The sequence below is a fragment of the Arachis ipaensis genome, chromosome B01, assembly GCF_000816755.2.
Source record: "Arachis ipaensis cultivar K30076 chromosome B01, Araip1.1, whole genome shotgun sequence".
Classification (NCBI taxonomy): domain Eukaryota; kingdom Viridiplantae; phylum Streptophyta; class Magnoliopsida; order Fabales; family Fabaceae; genus Arachis; species Arachis ipaensis.
This window is the reverse complement of record NC_029785.2, coordinates 134,789,604-134,801,794: the sequence shown is the minus strand read 5'-3', so window position 1 is coordinate 134,801,794 and position 12,191 is coordinate 134,789,604.

Here is a 12,191-nt window from a genome sequence, read left to right as displayed (position 1 = left end):
ATATATAGTCACAGATACAATTTTATGTTGATCTTATATCCTTACCTAAGCTTAATAGAGGAGTTAAATATATGCAAATACATATTATAAAAAAATTTTAAATGTTTTAAAAGTATTAATGTTTTAATAATGTTAACTATTAATTTTAATTTTATATATATTATAACAAAAATTAACAATTAAAATTACGAAAACACTAATATTCATAGTCCATATTATATATTGTCATCGCTTGTCGGCCAGGAGAATTTAAGGCCTTGCACGTGTATCAATTGATACAGTAATTTGCAACAGCCTTGGAAAATTCTTATATTCTCTGTCAATGAATTCACACAATTCTTATATACCGTTAAACCGTTTTGAAAAGAATATTGAATTATTGTCGACGTGAACAAAAATTGGAGCTCAAATGTGAACATTAATATGGACCACTTAAATGAGAAAAGGAAAATTTTTCTTTTGGGACTTTTTCCTTTATATTATTATTAACCTTATGGCAAGTGGCAACTCACAAAGTGAAGTGAATGTTTTCTTCCTCAAGAGGCATGCATATACACACCTGAATTAGTAAGTTACAAGGCGAAAGATCGGAGAAGTACATAATGTCATCTATCAGATCTGGTTTTGTCCAACTTCTTTTCTCACCTTGGCCATGAACACATTCAATTTCCTCCTGAGTGGTAGAATTGGGAAAATAATGCATTATTTTTCACTAAAGCATGAACGAATGTTAATATGTTATACATACATACTAAAAGTACACCCTAATGTTTTAACACTTATTATCATCCACCATAGCCAAATAGTCAAATAAAGGTAACCCAGGTGTATATTGGTGCCATATGTCTAAGAACCGCAATTAAATAACCACTTAGTTAATTAAATTAATTGTCTAAAATAAGATCCAAAAAATTAGAATGTGAATTAGAGAATTTAAATATGATATTTGGACTCAGTGGATTTTTCTGAGTTGGAAAATGTAATTTTCTGCGACAAATCGCATAAAAACTCGAACCGGCAGATGAATCGGCCGAACTGGTTTAAGTCGAAAACCGAACGTTAATTTTAAAGGTTTGGCCCGAAATTAGGCCAAATGAACCAAAAACGCTAACGGGTTGGACTGGGCCCAAGTTGGGCCAAGCCCAACATATATAAGCACTTAAATGCATACACTTAAGCTCATTTTCTACTTTCAAGAGAGGGAGAGCTGCTGAAGTGAGAAGAGAGTGAGGGTTTACAAGAAACACTATTCATCTCATCACTCAATTGACCAAAACTCGAACTACGTGCTCCGATTCGCGTGCCGTCAGCGGCTACGCAAAGCTCTCGTCGAGCCCGTCACTTCTTGCTAATCCTTGTGGTAAGCTTCTCGAAATTCCCTGCCCAGTTTTCTGCCCTAAGAATTTCGAGTTTTTGGGTTTTGTATTGAGTAAAATTTTGTGATTTTGGAAGTTTAGGTACACTCTAGCCTTTGGTTCTTATTGGGTTTGACCCAATTAATCTTGGATAAGGTGAGTTTATTCTCGACCCTTGTGAAATTGTGATTATGATAAACCCTAGGTTGATTAGCTATGAATTATGTGTATATAGCTTGAATTGGTGTTATATGGAGAATGTTGGTGACTTGAAAGTGGACTTGGTGGCTTGATTGAGTCTAAGAGAACTTGTGGAAACTTGGTGGAGGTCAATTTGGTGATTTAGTGCATATTGGGAATCAGCCAAGGTATGGTTTCGGTTTTCTCTATGTAATATATAATATTTATGGACACTTAGGCTAGTGACCTATAGGATAGGATTGGATTAAATTGGTTGTTGAAATTGTTGTATGATCATGTATGATGATTTGATGATTTTGGGTAGTTTTGATTAATTGTGATGTTGATGTTGATAAAATGGTGTTGAAGATTGAGATTGAGATTGATCCTGATGATTGTTGGTGATATAATGATGATGGATGATTGTGTTGGTTGAGAAATGTTATAGTGTGAAATAATTGATAATTGAGGTTGAGGAATATGTAATGTGAAGGGAAATTTGTGTAAATGGTGATTTGTGACACAAAGGGTAAGTTATGAGGTAAATTGGAGTTTGGTGTGATTTTAAGTTGGTTTTGGTTATGAACTTTAAGGATTTGAGAATTTAGTGATCTTTGGTAAAAAATAGATTTTGGTGAACTTTGACGGATCATATCTTGAGCTACTGTTTTTGAAATGGAATGAATTTTATATCAAATCAAAGATAATTCAAAGAGCTTTAAAACCGTATCAATTTTGTAGAAATATGAATTTTGTAGAGAAAGATATGATCATTGAAAGTTGGTGTCTGAAATCTGAATTCTGTGAATGCTGCAGAATTTGTGATTTCTGGTTTGTGTGCGCACGCACATACAGGGGGAGGCCTACTGTTGGGAGCACTAGCACGCTCTGTACGCACACACAACCTACAAAGTTTTGCAAGCTGTGCGCACGCACAACCTTGTGCGTACGTACACGATGGAAGGTGCATTCTGTTGAGAGCGTTCGCACGCCTCGTGCGTATGAGCAGAATGAAAATTTTTACTTACTGTGCGTACACACCTCTATGCGTACGCACACTTCTTGAAAATTTATGTGGGCGTGCGTACGCACAACCCTATGCGTACGCACATTGCCCTGTTTTTTAATAAAAATCTTGTTTTTAACTGTTTCACCTTCCCAGCAAGCTTGTAAACTTCCGTGACACTTATATAAGACTCTTTGGCTTGTTTTTGGGTGTCAAAACATAGAAAAGGTCCTAGACAATCTAATTCGGTAATTCTGGTAAAAAGTTAGTGAAGGAGACTTAGGTTTCTGGAGTACTGAGGATGGTTTTGGTTGAGTGAGAAGGCGGCATATGGTATAGGTGATTATTGATAAGGAATTGTGAAAGTGGTGAACTGATGAGTTCTGAATGAATTGTGAAAGTGGTGAACTCATGAATTCGGAATGAATTGTGAAAGTGGTGAACTAATGAGTTCGGAATGCCTTGTGAACGTGGTGAACTAATGAGTTCTAAATGAAATAATTTTTGAAAACCACTGATGAAATACTTTAATGAGATTGTTGAGACGCTATGCGCCTGGCAGGGACGGTAGGTTAATCCCGCCTGTCGAGGTCGCGGCGGCGGCGTCGTAAGGATGGTAGGTTTATCCCGCTTACGCTGAGATGTAAGGTCTGTGGCAAGAGTATCCCACTCGCATCCCTTCGGAATCACTATAGTGTGCAGGCACTGACATCCTGGACCGTGATCCGAGCACGATATCTCGGGGGTTCCCGTTATGAGACCAAAGGGCGACATCTCCATGGAGATGTGTCGGGTTGGCAGTTGAACCGACAATGTGATATCACAGCCAATAGGACAGGCATTCATCATGTGCATTTTTATCTGCTTGCTTGCTTTGCCGACTTGAATTGTATGCTTAATTGTATAACATGCCTAATTGCCTAATTGAATTAGTTTATATACATACTTATACTTGTGTTTTCCTTGCATTGTATTAATTGTGTATTCTACTGGTATTGAGGAGGTTCAGAAGGCGGTGACGATGGGATTGCATGGAGGATAAGATGGTGAAGGCTGTGGGACAACGGAGAGTTGTTAGTTTAGAAATCCACTAAGTTAGATTACCCTTTATCATTATGGTTTTAAGTGATGTTTTAATGTGTTAGTTATGCTTTAAGTTGAATCTTGTGATGGATATGAAGTTCTAGGATTGCCTCTAGCGTCCCGGAGTCTTATATCTTACATCACTGGACACTGTTACCATACTGAGAACCTCCGGTTCTCATATCATATTCTGTTGTTGTTTTTCAGATGCAGGTCGCAACCCACCTCGGTGAGTTGCTTGGTGGTGACAGAGCAGAGGATTGCTCTCTTGTTTTGAAATATTTTTTATTATTTTGTTTAAGATCTCTCACTTTTGTATTTATTTTGCCTAGAGGCTTACTTTGAGAGGAAGTTTGTATAAGTTATTTTAACTATCTAAACTCTGTATGTGTATTTGTAACTAGCCGGCTTAAACTCCGCGAGCGGCGGCTAGATCTCTATATTGTTATCTTTTGTATATATATATATATGAAGGTTGTGGTAGGCTTAGAGAAGGGGGTTGAATCTATGCCTTCCTTTTTAATTGATGTTATTCCCTTTTAAAACAAACTTTCAATTCAGGTTCTGTTTGAACTCAGCAGCGGAAATTTATGAGACAATTTATTTTTGTCTCATGAATATCAGAAAACAGAACTCAGCAGAGAAGAGAAAAGCTAACAACAGCATGTATCCTGGTTCGGTTGCCTTGTGCTATGCAACCTACATCCAGTCTCCTCTACAACTATGGAAGAATTTCACTATAGTTAACAGTATTACATACACAAATTTCACAGGATTGACCCAATCTTTTCACTTTCAAGTTCTAACCTAACTTGACATTGGCTATGCTAATACCTAACTAATCACCCTTAGTGCTAACCCAACTAAGGAAGGGATACCTTACAGGTACAAGATACAAGACACTTAATCAACCTAAAGAAATCAGAAAATAACTCTAGGCTTTTCTCTCAAGTGTATCTCTCAGCCTTTTTTTTCACTCATGGCTTTTTCTTAACCTTTCTCACAATGCCTTTTCTCTCAAGAAATTACAGAAAGATAAACTTAGAAAAGTACATTACAATCAGTAAAACATGAAGGAGATTGACTTCATCAGCAGCCTCTTTGCTATGTGCAAAACCAGATTTGCAAACCTCAGATGTAGTTCTTCAGTATTGGCCGAATGCTTCTTTGAAAGAAAGCATTATCCAAGTAGAGGAACTTCTTTTCAGAACACAACTCTCAAACTCTGGTTTTCTCTTCTTGCCTTTTGAATGAACAGCAAGCTTCATTTATCTCATTGCATGTTGCTGGGTTCTTCTTCCAAGGTCAACACCTTGAGCCTTGAGCTTCACCAACCCACAGATTCACTTTTTCACATTAAACCTTAGAGTAGAAACTTTGCTTCTGACTCCTTCATCTTGGCCGAAAACCACAAAGCAGTAACCATAGAAATCTTCTTATGGTCAACTTGATCTTAGCCATTAAGAAACTACTTGGTCCCCAAGTATCACTTGTGACCGTAGATGTGAAGCAGAATAGGGCAGAGACCAACTTTCCCTTGAATGCCATTTTCGGATAGAGTAGAGAGTTGGGAAGAAGAGAAGAAGATCTGATGCATGCAAGATGAGATGGATTACCTTTAACTTAAGCTTGATTTGGTTTGGATTTTCTGTTTTAGCTTCTGTGTTTCAAGCTTAAACTTTCTCTCTCTTGCTTCTTTGGTTACTAGCTTAGGGAAGAAGCTTTTTCTCTCTTTCTCTTTCTTACTTTTCTGAAGCTTTGATTTGACTTGATTAGAGAGGAGAGGAACGTTGCTTCTGGTAAGGCAAGATGGAGGGAATTGAAAAGCAATTTGGGCTTGGATCGGGTTCTTCTCAAGTTCAGCCCGTTGGTGCCTTGTGTTGCTTCTTGGAAGACTTTTTGCTTGAGATGAAAGACTTGGGCTTGTCTTTATTTTCACTTACCATTTAGCCCATTGGCATATATCTTTTGTTTGATGTTGGGCTGCTGCAACACTTATTTTTAGCCTGCATCACTTATAAAAAATAATCAAAACTAATTGGGTGATTAGCCCGTTAATCAAATATTTGTCATCATCAATTTTATTAATTAATTTTTTAACTCAACAATCTCTCCCTTGATGACAAACATAATCAAGCAATGATCAAAGGAATTAAAATTTTGATAAAGTTAGAAGACTTCCCTTTGATGTTTCTTGCTTTAGTGTTGCTCCCCCTTTCCTTTTCAAGATTAGCTCCCCCTGGAATTATGCTTTCTTCTTTATTCCTGTTTTACATTGTACTTAAAGATAACACAATAGAGAGCTATACACAATTATCTTGTCTAAGGGATATCAAACAAACAACACTATGTAATCAGCCCAACATTAAGCTAATATCATCAGCAAGTGAAATCAAGTATTAGTGCAGCAAACAGACAACAATCCCAACATCATCCTAGTAGTAAAACATCATCCTAGTAAAACATCATCCTATTGCTTTTACTCCCCCTTTTGTCATCAAGGGCGGACAATAAGCATGAATAACAAAAACATCACTATAAACCCTGCAAGAAAGGTTAGTGCACAGTCCAAAGTACTAACTAAACTACCATAAGTGCATCAGTATTTAAAGTTATTACAGTTATCCAAGACATCAAACGTAGAGCAAACAGTAGCAAAATAAAACAGAGTTTATGAGACAAAAAATGAGCAGCAGCAGCAGTTTTTATAAGATAAATCCTAGGCATCAGAACCATTCCCCTCCGAAGCAGCTTCCTCTTCAACATCAGTGGCAATGTCTTCATCATTGTGAAGGTTATCAATGAAGGTCATGAGCACAGCCACCCTGTCCCTTGATTTTCTCAGAAAGTTCTCATGCTTGCTAGCTAGCTTCCTTTGTTCCTTGCTCATGGCAATCACGTGGTTTGATTGGGAAACAAATTCTTGAGAAATATCCTTGACCATATTCAGTAGAGCAGATTTCTTCCCAGTTGAGATGGAAGTTCCCTCGGTGGAAGGAGGAGGAGAGTCATCTGGAATGAACTCTTCATCATCATCATCTAGAACCACTCTTTCAGATCTAGTGGGTCCTTTGTTCTGTTTCACTGAACCACCCCCTTTTAAGTATGAATGTCTGTTTTCATAAGCCTCATTTGACAGATCAACACCAAAATTCTCAAATATGCAAGTTAAAAACATGCCATAAGGTAGTGCTTTATCTTTCACACTTCTAACAGAATCGAACATGTATCTAGCCATCAAATAGGCAAAAGAGATTTCTGTTTTAGTGATTAGGGCATACAAAACAAGTGTGTCCATGTAGGAAACCCTTTGATATGAACCACTTTGAGGAATCAAGATGTGATTAACAATTCGATGGAACTGAGCACGTTCATATCCTAGGGCTTTGTGAGTGGGTGTGATGCTATCAATTAAGGAAACATGTTCACAAATATGAGCCAAAGCATCATGGTAAGAGATACCAACTCCATCATCCCACTTTACAGATGTATAAGCACACGGCCCAACATCAGTGTACTTCAAGGAGTCACTGATAGTTTCATTATTCAAGATAATGTCTCTGCCCTTAACATAAGAATGCACACTTCCTTCATGGTAAGTCATGTTTGCATAAAATTCTTTGACTAACTGAGGATATACAGGTTTTTTGAATTTGAAAAGGTGATTCCAGTCTAAAAACTCCAAATTTTCAACAAAAGGAAAGCCTTTCTTTTTCAAATCAGGTAAATCAGCCAGAAAAGATGGACATAAAGTACGATACTGAATAACTCCCTCATAAAATTCGTGGTTCATGGCAAATTTGAAACGATGGGGGTTAAAGTCTGAGTGAGACGTCATGTAGTGTGATTTGTGAGCAAAAGGATCAATGTCTAGTTCTCTAACAGATTTGAGAGGGTGATGAGGGTTACCTCTTTGTGATCGAACAAGGACAGACCTTGACTTAGATTTTGCTGTCTCAGGAACAGGTTCTTCAACAGCAGGACGCTTCCCCTTGGATGAGCCAGGTTTCGAAGAGCTTGGTTTGGAGGGCGTCGTCTTAGGTGGTGGCATCGGCTTGGCAGGAGCAGGGTACCTTGGAGTGGTTTTGGTTCGCGCCATGGGAACAGAGCGAGGAGGAGAGGTCCTTTTAGCAATGGTCTTCTTCCTCATTTGGTTGGTTTCAGTCTTTTGAGGAGAGTGGCAGTGAAGTGAGTGGGAAGAAACCGAAGAGTTTGAGGAGAAGTTATGGAGGGAAGAGAGGGAGTGTTGGTAACCGTACCTAAAAGTGGATTTCCAAAACCATGCAACTGCATCACCATTTGAAAAGACTTGAAAAGACATGACCTCATAAAAGTAAGATTTTATTTGATTTTAAAATAAAACTGGAAGTTAATTTTAAATTTTGAGAAACAATAAATCAAAACTGAAAATCTTTTTGGATCAAAAGCATGAAAATATTTTCAAAAAAAATTAAACACACAGCCCAACAAAAATTTAACAACCAAACAGAAATTGTAACATTCATATTAGGGCCCAGAGATGGTTGGATTTAAGGAAACACATTGGACCACTCTAGATCTGATATTTAAGGTTGGCCCAAATCATTTTTCACTTGAAATAAGCCCAGATTACGCTGATTAAGGGGAACGTTCATCACCTGCCCAGAATTGTCTCATACCTGTTTATGAGACAAAAAGCTCCAGCAAATATATTAGCATTTTTCAAATAAAGAATCATAACTCAAAATTTCTAGACAATCCCTAAGCATGTAGAATCTATCCTCAGCTAATGGTTTTGTAAAAATATCTACTAATTGCTCCTCTGATTTAACAAATTGAATGCAAATATCCCCCTTTTGGACATGTTCTCTTATTGAGTGAAATTTCACTTCAATATGCTTAGTCCTAGAGTGCAAAACTGGATTTTTAGAAATATTAATGGCACTCATATTATCACACATTAAGGGAATATTTTCAGCATTTAATTTGTAATCAGCAAGCTGTGTTTTTAACCATAAAAGCTGAGAACAACAAGAAGAAGCAGCTATATACTCAGTCTCTGCAGTGGATAAGGCCACTGTTGGTTGCTTCTTACTTGACCAAACATTTAAGGACTTCCCAAGGAAGCAACATAAACCAGAAGTGCTCCTTCTATCAACTCTATCACCAGCAAAATCTGCATCACAATAACCAACTGCAGAAAAATCATCAAACTTAGGATACCAAAGACCAAAATTGGATGTGCCATGAACATATCTAATGATCCTCTTAACTGCAGAAAGATGTGACTCTTTTGGTTTGGATTGGAACCTAGAACACAATCCAACACTTTGCACAATATCGAGCCTAGAGGAAGTTAAGTACATAAGGGAACCAATCATTCCTCTATACCTAGTCTCATCAACATCTTTCTTAGTTTCTCCCTTATCTAATTTAGAACTAGGATGCATGGGAGTTCCCATGGGTTTGGCATTTTCCATACCAAATTTCTTAACTAATTCCTTGGCATACTTTTCTTGATGAATGAAAATACCTTTTTCAGTTTGTTTAATTTGCAGCCCAAGGAAGAAATTAAGTTCACCCATCATACTCATGTCAAATTCACTTGTCATGAGTTTTCCAAATTCAGAACAAAGGGATTCATTGGCTGATCCAAAAATAATGTCATCAACATATATTTGGACTAGAATGAAAGAATCATTAGAGTTCTTGATAAATAGAGTTGTGTCAGTGGTGCCTCTTTGAAAACCATTTTTTCAAAAGAAAAGAGCTAAGTCTCTCATACCAAGCTCTAGGAGCTTGTCTTAAACCATAGAGAGCTTTAGATAATTTGAAAACATGATCAAAATGCTCTTTATTTTCAAAACCAGGAGGCTGCTCCACATACACCTCTCTATCTATCACACCGTTCAAAAATGCACATTTCACATCCATTTGATATAATTTAAAACCACAAAATGCAGCATAAGCTAAGAGAAGTCTTATGGCTTCCATTCGGGTAACAGGGGCAAAGGACTCATCAAACTCTATTCCTTCTTCTTGGTCATATTCTTGAGCCACTAGCCTTGCCTTGTTTCTTGCAATGCTACCATCTTCTCCCAACTTGTTCCGAAAAATTCACTTGGTGCCGGTCACTTTCTTTCCACTTGGCCTTGGAACCAAAGTCCATACTTGGTTCTTTTCAAATTCAAGAAGCTCATCCTCCATAACTTTAACCCAAGAAGGGTCACTGAGTGCTTCCTTGACATTTTGAGGCTCAATTTGTGAAAGAAGGGCAATGTTTGATCCTTCATTTGCCTTTCTAGTGGAAGACCTTGTTTGCACTCCATGAGAGATGTCTCCAATGACAAATTCCTCAGGATAATTCTTTAAGAATCTCCATTCATGAGGTCTGGTGGACTTGGATGCAGATTGAGATACCAAGGGATTCTGGGTGATGCTGGCTTCAGGATTTCCTTCAGATTCATGAGACAAAATGGAATTGTCTCTCGAATTTTCAGCAGTTGTAGTTTCTGGTTCAGTTTGACCAGAATGTCCTTTCTCTTGATTTTGCACAGTTTCAACTTCATTTTGAGCTTGATTTCTTGCATCACAATCTTCCAAAATGCTTTGCACCAAGTTAGTATCACAGAATGTAACATGTATGGACTCTTCAATAATCCTAGCATCTTGATGATAAACCCTATAGGCTTTACTAGTTGTGGAATATCCTACAAACAAACACTCATACGCCTTTGGATCAAACTTACCAAAATTTTCTTTGTTATTCAATACAAAACATTTGCATTCAAAGATGTGTAAGTAATCTAAGTTTGGTGGGTAGCCTTTCCAAAGTTCATAAGGGGTTTTCTTCAAAAATTTCCTTATGATTGTTCTATTCAAAATGTGGCAAGCCGTGTTAACCGCTTCAGCCCAAAGGAATTTTGGAACATTACTCTCACAAAGCATAGCTCTTGCGATGCTAGGCAAATCTGCATGAAGAGTTTCAAGTAGCCTTAGGTATCCAAATTGATTTGGATCCTTTGAAGTTAATCTATCTTGGTTGCCCAAGTGCATTGAAATCACAAATAACATTGTAGACTTTGTTTCCTACAACTCTCTTTTCAATGAAGCATTGTGCATATGAGTGACCAAATTTCTTGCAATTTGCACAATGATTTTCTGGTGTGTGTTGCTGAAACTGATGTGAGTTATATTGCTTGAAATGATTAAAGTGTTGAAATTTTCTGGTTCTTGGAGGAGATGCATTTCTTTTGACAAACTGATTTTTATTAAGGTTGTTCCTCTTTGCAAAAGCATTTTCATCAGAATTTCTTTGAACATTTTTACCTTTCGAATATGAGGTTTTGTTGTAAAATGGTGGTTTCTTAAAAATAGCCTCATTTTTTGAAATGTAACCCAAACCAGTACTCTCTTCCTTTCCTTCTTTCCTTTGTCCTCCTTTTTGAGCTTTGGACAGTTTAGCTTGAAATGTCCAGCCTCCTTGCAGTGATGGCACGTCACTTTGCTCAAGTCGATCTTGTGCTCCTTTGAACTTGAACCTTTGTATTTGCCATTGTTCTTCATCATCCTTCTAAATCTCCTAGCAAAAAACAAAAGCTCGTCATCTGAAATACCATCACTAGACTCACTCTCTTTCGGTTCTATTTGTGACTTGAGGGCTATTCCCTTTTTCTTTGAGTCTGTGTTTGTGTGTGTGGCTTCATAGGCAAGGAGTTTTCCTCTCAGCTCATCATAGGTTATGGAACTTAGGTTGTTACTTTCGGTTAGGACAGTGGCAGTGGTTTCCCATTCTTTTGTGAGGCTTCTAAGGAGTTTTCTCACCAAGGTTTGTTCTGCATAGTTTGTACCCATAGCATCAAGGTTGTTGATTATGATTGAGAATCTCTCAAACGCTTCATCAATGCTTTCTCCATCCTTCATGCTAAACATCTCGTACTCTTTTCGCAGCATATCAATCCTCGTTTCTTTTACTTGTTTGGTGCCTTCATGTGTAACCTGGAGTTTTTCCCAGATTTCTTTGGCTGTCTTGCATCTAGACACCTTCCGGTACTCTTCAAAGCTGATTACACAGTGAATAAGATTGATTGCTTTGGCATTCAGCTCTATCTTCTTCTTATCATCTTCATTCCATTCAGCTTCTTCTTTTGGAGTCACCACTCCATCAGCACTTATTTTTGTTGGGATCTTGGGACCGCTCACAACAATCTTCCATATGTTGTAGTCAATGAATTGGATGAAAATTCTTATCCTTTCTTTCCAGTAGGAGTAGTTCTTCCCGTTGAAGAAAGGTGGCCGGTTGTTTGACTGGCCTTCAGTGAGGGTGTAGGCAACTGTGGTTGTGCCCAAGTTGTTCACCATTGGATCTTTGCTCCAAGCAGTTAAGCTTAATTCTTGAGACCTTAGCCCTGATACCAATTAAAGGTTGTGGTAGGCTTAGAGAAGGGGGGTTGAATCTATGCCTTCCTTTTTAATTGCTGTTATTACCCTTTTAAAACAAACTTTCAATTCAGGTTCTGTTTGAACTCAGCAGCGGAAATTTATGGAGACAATTTATTTTTGTCTCATGAATATCAGAAAACAGAACA